Source organism: Pteropus medius, unplaced genomic scaffold, assembly GCF_902729225.1.
Source record: "Pteropus medius unplaced genomic scaffold, Ma_sr-lr_union100, whole genome shotgun sequence".
NCBI lineage: Eukaryota > Metazoa > Chordata > Mammalia > Chiroptera > Pteropodidae > Pteropus > Pteropus medius.
The window spans coordinates 6,749,431-6,756,969 of NW_024350927.1; the positions used below are offsets into that span (position 1 = coordinate 6,749,431).

General features: G+C 42.2%; 1 non-coding gene across 1 annotated transcript; it reads left to right on the forward strand.

The window, feature by feature from the left end:
- Positions 1-7,089: 7,089 nt before the first annotated feature.
- LOC120585928 (5S ribosomal RNA) lies at positions 7,090-7,208 on the forward strand. The gene has a single exon (XR_005648574.1). It is a non-coding gene; the product is annotated as a 5S ribosomal RNA (ribosomal RNA).
- Positions 7,209-7,539: the final 331 nt, after the last annotated feature.

Here is a 7,539-nt window from a genome sequence, read left to right on the forward strand (position 1 = left end):
ATCAGGAGATAAAAGCCACCCAAACGAAAGCTCTTTGGGTCATTGTGTTAGTTTTCTGGGGATGCGGTAACAAAATACCACAAACTGGGTGGCTTAAAACCACAGAAATGTATTGTCTCACAATTCCGGAGGCCGGAAGTCCGAAAATAAAATGTTGGCAGGGTGGGTTCCTCTTGAGGTCTCTGTTCCATGCTTGTCGCCCGGCTTCTGGTGACAGCTGTCAATCCTTGGCGTTTCTTGATGTGTAGACGCATCGCTCCAGTCTCTGCCTCCATCTTTGTGCGGCGTGTCCCCGAGTCCCTGTGCCTTCTTATGAGGATGCCGGTCATATAGGATTAGGGGCACATCCTACTCCAGCATGAGCTCATCTCGACTTAACTCATCACCTCTGCAATGGTCTTGTTTTCAAACGTGGTCACATTCTGAGGAGTAGGGGTTAGGACCTCAGCATATCTGTTTTGAGGGACATAATTCAACCCAAAACAATCACCCATAATATTTAAGATTCTGAGACCAGAGTCTGATTAGGTGACTGTGAAGGTTCTACCCTGGTGAAACATTGTAAGATTCTTAGGTAAATGTTAATGAATTTGAAATACTTGGCTTCCGTTAACTTTGTATTTTTCTCACCTTGCATTTAATGATATTTGTATGTTTACACCACCCTACATGTCTAGAACAGCACTAATAGACTTGACTAAACGGGATAATTGATGTATAATTTCTTGTTTACTTTCACGAATACTATTTTATTGATTTGTAGATGTTTATATTTATCGTCCAAGGATCAAAATATCAATTTTTAAAAAAGTGATATACACGGAAGGTATTGGCTGTCAACAGTCCATCCAGTGTGATCAGAAGCACTGAGACAAAAGCCTTTTCATGGGGATGGAAGGCGGATGAAAATTTTCTCCACACTGAACAGGGGTACATTTCAAAGAGCTGTTTGCTGAACTGAATCTTAAATCCAATTAAATTCAGCTTTGAGAATACGAGATCCTCTGAAAAGCAAACGGAACCTTTGTTTACCGGGCAAAGGGCACTTGTCACTTCACTAATGTTGCTAAACTTAAATCAAGTGATGAAAGGGTCCTTGTAAATTGCATGCTGGGACTTGTCTTATAAAATATGGAGAAGACAGAGAGAGTGGTTTTTTGTAATATTGTAAGGATCATCTGGCTACTATTTGTTTTCTGGAATATTTTTAAAAACAGTTTTTAAAATAATAGACGATAGATTTTGAAAATGGTTTTTTTTCAAAATTGCTTCAGATATTTTTAGAAGGAACAATACGCTACAAATACAGCTAAAAGATTCTCCTCAAGCCACTTTCCTGCCACCCTCCCCAGAGGGCGAAGTTGGTTTGACTCTTTTTAGTGAATGTTTTCACATTTTTATTATTTCTATATAATAGAGCATTGTTTAGTATGTTTTTATAATTCATATAAATGGCATCATCGTATAAATGTCTTTTTGAAAATTGCTCTTCTCTTTCAACATTATGTTCTTTATTTTGGGGGGGTATCACTACATGTGAACTATTTCGCCCTCACTCATTCCTTCCCTAATGCTCTTGCTTTCTTTGTAGACTTACATTTCTAAGCAATATCATTTTTCTTTCCTCTGAAGAATTTCTTTCAACCTTTCTTGCGAGGCAGGTCTACTGGCAACACATTCCCTCAATATTTGCTTGTCTTAGAAAGTCTTCATTTCTCCTAGACTTATGAAGGATAATTTCACTGGATACAGAATTCTAAGTTGGTGGGTTTTTTTTTTTTTTTCAACACTTTAAATACTTCATGCCATTTTCTTTTTGCCCACATGGCTTCCAAAGAGAAGTTCTATGTAATTCTTTCCTTGCTTTGTTAGAGGTAAGTTTTTTTTCCCTTTGGCTTCTTTCAAGATTTGTATTTGTTTTTCATTTTCTGTAGTTAAACTATGACATGTGTAGTGTAGGTTATTAGGTCTCAGTTCTGTAGAGAGCCTGTGCCCATGGGCTGTGCCCCCCACCAGTGCTTCTGGCTTCCTTCATCCGCTTAGGTGAGACCGGAAGGCTAGAGGGGCAGCAGCTGGGTATTTCCCTTCCCCCAGGTCAGTTAGGCTCTGGTGAAATCGTTTCTCTGGAGTGCATTGCTTCTTACAAACAACAGAGTGCTGGGGGTATATTCTAAAACAGCTCCTTTCCCTCCCCCCGCTAGAGACACGAGGGGATTTTTCTCAGGTCTTTACTGTGAGAACCTGCTAGGGCTCCTGGAGGTAAAACTCACAAAAGTGTGCTCCCCCTAGAGTTTTTCATTCTAAACCTGTCTACACTGAGTCTCTGGCAATTCATCCATTACAGCCGAGGTTCCCCACCCTGGAGGTTTCTCTACCTACACTCAGTCCCGTGGTTCCCGTGGAGGTTTCTGCTCAGGTAAGCTGTGATGCTCTGTATCTACCTTCCTGCCTCTCTAAGTCTGGGGGCAACTGTTTGCCCTATGAGAGTGGGGTGGGGTGAGGATTGGGAATGGAGAAGGGGCGGGTCGCAGTATTCAGTGGTCAGGGTAGGACATGAAGGAATTCACCATGTAGATATTTTAGGAGAAGAGCTGCCCAGGCAGAGGAAAAGGCTCTCAGGTGCGATAGCACCTGGGAAAGAGCAGGAGGTGAGGTCAGAGAGGTGAGGGTGGGGGGCTGCTAACGCAGAGCCCCCCGGCCATTGTAAGAATTCTGCTTCCAGTTCGAGCACCACTGGGAGCCCGGGGTGGGCTCATCAAATGCATCTGGCTCTCTGCCCCCTGAGAGCAGGGCAGGATAGCACTTTTTTGGCTTTCGAAAGGCTTTATCGGGCCATGTGACCAATTCTGGCCACTGAGCTTTGAGAATTCATTTTAGGAACATTTAATTACGAGTGATACATCTTCTAGAGCTCTTTACCCCTCCGCCAAGGTGACCAGAAACACTCAGGATGGCTGCTGAGCGACGACGGTGATGAACGGGGTCCACTGCCTGCCTGAGATGGATATGGCACACGGAAAAGACATGGCTGCCATTTCAAGTCACTAAAATGTTGGGGTTATTCGTCACTGCAACATAACCTAGGTCACCTTGACTGATACGGAGTTATCATGAGGTTTTGAAATGAAGAGTGACAGGATCTAACCTATGCTCTAAAAGGGTTACTGCCTGCCGTGTTGAGAAGAGACCATCCAGGGGCACAAAGGTAGAAGAAGGGAGGCCAGCATTTAGACTATTGCAATAGTCCAGGTGAGAGATGATCGTGACTTGGTTTTCATCTGAGCAGCTAGAAGGACGGAGTTGCCATTGACTGAGATGGGGAAGACCTCAGGTGGGGCAGGCGTTTAATTTTGGACATGTTAAATTTGATGTACCTATTAGTCAAGTGGAGATGCTGAGTTGGGCATTGGCTATATGAGTCTGGGATTTAGGAAGGAGGTCTGGGTTGGATACGTACATTTGAGAATCATCAGCAATCGGATGGTCCTTAAGGTCATGACAGTGAGTGAAATCACTGAGGGACTGAGTGTGGGTATAGAAAAGATCAAGGACTGAACCTGTGGTCTCCAGATCTCAGAGGCTGGGGAGAAGAGAATGAAACACTGCCTGAAGCTTGAATACTTGAGGTTTATTTGTCTATTTTAATCTGTATTAACATTAATTAATGTAAGCATTACAGGATGTAAAAACACTTATTTTACATGAGAAAACAGAAATTGATTTGATGTATTTGAGTGACTTTAAGCTAAGCAGTTATTTTTCGTTCTGCCATATGAATTCAAGCAGTTTAGAATGTTAAGGAGAAAGAAATGCAGAAGTGAAAACCCAAGTGAGCGTCGACTGTTTATCTCTCTAGATTCATCTCTTTAGATTCACAAAGAGGCGGTTCCTCTGAATTTAAGGACCTAGACAGTCCTTAACAGTGAAAGGATGAAAGGATCAATGGGTTAGATTTTCCACTGGGGTCAAAGTATTGTTGGAATCTGGATAATGGAGGAATGACAAAAAACAGCTAGAAGTTGGTGCTTGGAGGATGCAGCGCCTGATGTTGAATTAGGTAGAGGTGGCAGATTGGGGAAATAGAAAGTTTGGGGTCAAGGTAGAGACTAAGATCACTGGAAGAGAGAATTTCAAGTTCAAAAAGCTAATTTGTTGATATCACCTCACGCGCATTAGGATGACAGCTATAAAACAAAGTGCTGGCGAGGATGTGGACAAAGGGGACCCTCGTGCACTGTCGGTAGGAACGTAAAATGGTGCAGCTGCTGTGGAAAGCAGTCTGGGGGTCCCTCGAAAAATGTAAAATAGCACTATCATATGACCCAACAATTCGATACCTGGAAATATACCTAAAAGAATCAATAGCAGGGGCTCGAAGAGATATTTTTTACACCATGTTCATAGCAGCATTTTTCACAATAGCCAAAAATTGGAAGCAACCCAAATATCCATTGATAGATGATAAACAAAATGTGGTATATACACTCAATGGAATATTAGGTAGACTTAAAAAGGAAAGAATATTAGGTAGACTTAAAAACACAATTAGTTTATAACAGCCCTCAAGCTTTATCCATGTTGCCACATGTTGATAAACATGGATAAAGCTTGAGGGCTGTTATAAACTAATTGTGTTCTCCCCAAATTCATATGTTGAGGCCCTAACACCTAATGTGACTGTATTTAGTAAGAGGTCCTTTAGGCAAGTGATTAAAGGTAATTGAGATCATAAAAATGGGCCTGAATCCAATCGGACCGGCATTTTTCTAAGAGGAGTTAGAAACACCAGAGACGTGTACCTGCGGAAAGGGCCATTTGAGGTCACGGTGAGAAGATGGCTTTTTTCAGGCCAAGGAGAGAGCTCGCAGGGAAACCCGGCACTGCTGGCCCCTTGATCTTGGACTTCCGGCCTCTAGAACTGTGAGAAAATAAGTTTCTGTTGTTAAACCATGCAGTCTGTGGTACTTAGTTATGGCAGCCACAGCGAGTAATTATAAGGACATCATGTCAAGTGAAATAAGCCAGTCACAAAGAGACAAGCACTGTTTGATTTCCCACATGCGAGGTATCTAGAGTTGTCAAACTCAGAAACAGAAAGGAGAACAGTAGTTGCCAGGGGCACAGGGAGGGAGTGAGAATGAGGACTTGTTTAATGGATGGAGAGTTTTGCAAGATGAAAAAGCTCTGCAGATCAGTTGCACAACTCCTGAACTGCGCACTTAAAAGTGGTGAAGATGGTTAATTTTATGTTATGTGTGTTTTACCACAACTAAAACACACATACATACACATGCGAAAGAAGCAAAGTGTTAGAATGATCATCTATGTGTATGTTGAAACTGTCAAGAATTAAGACATGAGAGATGGAGCATCTTTTTATGTTTACCGGACGTATGGATGCTTCTGTGCATTGCCTGTTCTTGTCCTCTGCCCAATTTTTCCATTGGGTTATTTGTCTTTTCCACATAGATTTAGAAGCTTTCTTTATATATTCTGATCACTAATCCTTTTATGGTTATGGAAACTATGATCTTTTCCCAATTTGTGACTTTCATTTATTTCGATATAACTTATCATAAGAAGTCTTTAATATTATTTTAGTCAAATGTGTCTTTGAATAGTTTGTGCTTTTTGGGTGTTGTTCAACAACTTCTCGTATATCTTAGTCTTAATTTCTTTGGTTTTGCATTTCACATTTATGTTTTTAACCCATACTTTTTGATTTCTAAATTGGGTGCATTTTCATGAATACATTATCATGGTGCCTAAAAGGAGTTTTTCAAAAAATTCTGTAAAATTAAAAATATTTATTTATTTTATTGAGGTACAACTCTTATAAAAGATTTTATAAAAACCCAACTGGGTAGCTATCAAGCTTGGTTTTCTCTCTCAGAGTATCTTGCTCTGTGGCTGGTTTAGTTCGTATGTCTTCACCTCTCCTGCCCATGATCTGTGAGCCTGTTGCTTTCACTAGTTTCTCTGTTGTTCTGTTTTATTCTTAATTATAGAGACTGAAATTCATTTCCTTTACTTGTGGTAATCACTTACCTAAAGTTTTTGTGTCCCGGGAGAAAGTCACTTTGTCACCTCTCCCTGGTTCACTAACTCTAGACTGTTTCACCCGGGGATTAAAATCAGTCACCTATTACTAGGTTGGATGGGGTGAGGGTGCTTCGGTGTGAGGCAGAGATCCGTCATAGTGTCTTGGGTCTTTCTCCCTCCTCTCCTTGAGTGCAGTGGGAATTTGCTGTTAGTTTGAAGGTCAAGGGTGCTCTTCTGGAGGTTGCTTGGAAGGCCTTTGGGGGTCATCCTTACAGCATTTTTATTGATCAAGAGTATGTGAACATTCTGTAACTTAAGGTCTGCTTCTTTTGGATCTTCTCTCTAAGAGAGGTCGAATATCCCTTGTAAAGATAACTATTTACAAATGTATTGAAATACTCAGTTGCTAAGGTTCAATTTTACTTGTCATTTTTTTTGACACAAGCTATTTACAAACTGCCGCATTAGGCACATCAAGAATGCTGGCACACCCACGGGCCCTTCTACAGGGAGGTGGCCCTGTCAAGGCTCCGAGGAAGCAGCCGCCCTAAGCACTGGGCTTTTGCACCGCAGGACAGCCTTCGCCCCTCTGCTGCTGCTTGCACCCCACAGGGGCCCAGGGCCCAGGACAGGGCTGGGCCTAAAATGATGAACTAGGCCAATGAGGTTTCTCCCACTCAGGAATTTGAAATAGGAAATACTAAAGTCATGATGCAGTCAGCAGAAGCAGCTGTAGCTGATCAGTCATAAGCTACAGAAAAACCAGAGAGGCTATGAGAGGCCGCATGCAAGCCGTGATTATGAGGGAGTTAAAATTATGAGAAAGCACACACTCTGAAGTGAAGAAAAGCTAGACGGGGAAGGGTGAGGAGGCCAGCTCGTGGGAGAGGTGAGAATAGTGGGCCACTCATAGCAGTGGTGATGGAGCCAGGCGTCTTGGCCTTCCTGTGGCCCCGCCTTCTAGGTGCCTCTTTTCCTTCCATCACATGGTTCAGCTTTGCCTGGTCCTTCCTTTACAGAAACCTTCTCACATAAATCTCCTCTTACGTCTACGGCCATGCCACCCTGAACGAGCCTGATCCCGTCTGATCTTGGAAGCTAAGCAGGGTCGGGCCTGGTTAGTACTTGGATGGGAGACCACCTAGGAAGACCAGGTGCTATAGGCGTAAAAAAATAAAAAATAAGGGACTGTAAGCTGACAAGGTCCTTGCAATCTGTGAGGTCAACCAAGGATTGCCTCGTCTAAAAAAAGAAAAATTAACAAACAACACGTGTTGGTGAGGATGTGGAGAAAAGGGAACCTTCGTACACTGTTGGTGGGACTGCAAATTGGTGTAGCCGCTATGAAAAAGTTTGTACTTCCCACCCCCCAAAAAAATCTCCTGTTACTTGAGATGTTGAGTGAGTCTCCATTCTTTATGACATGAAGAACAGAAATAAAATGTTATATATTTTCAATTAACAGACTATTTTTTAGAGCAGTTTTAGGTTCACCGG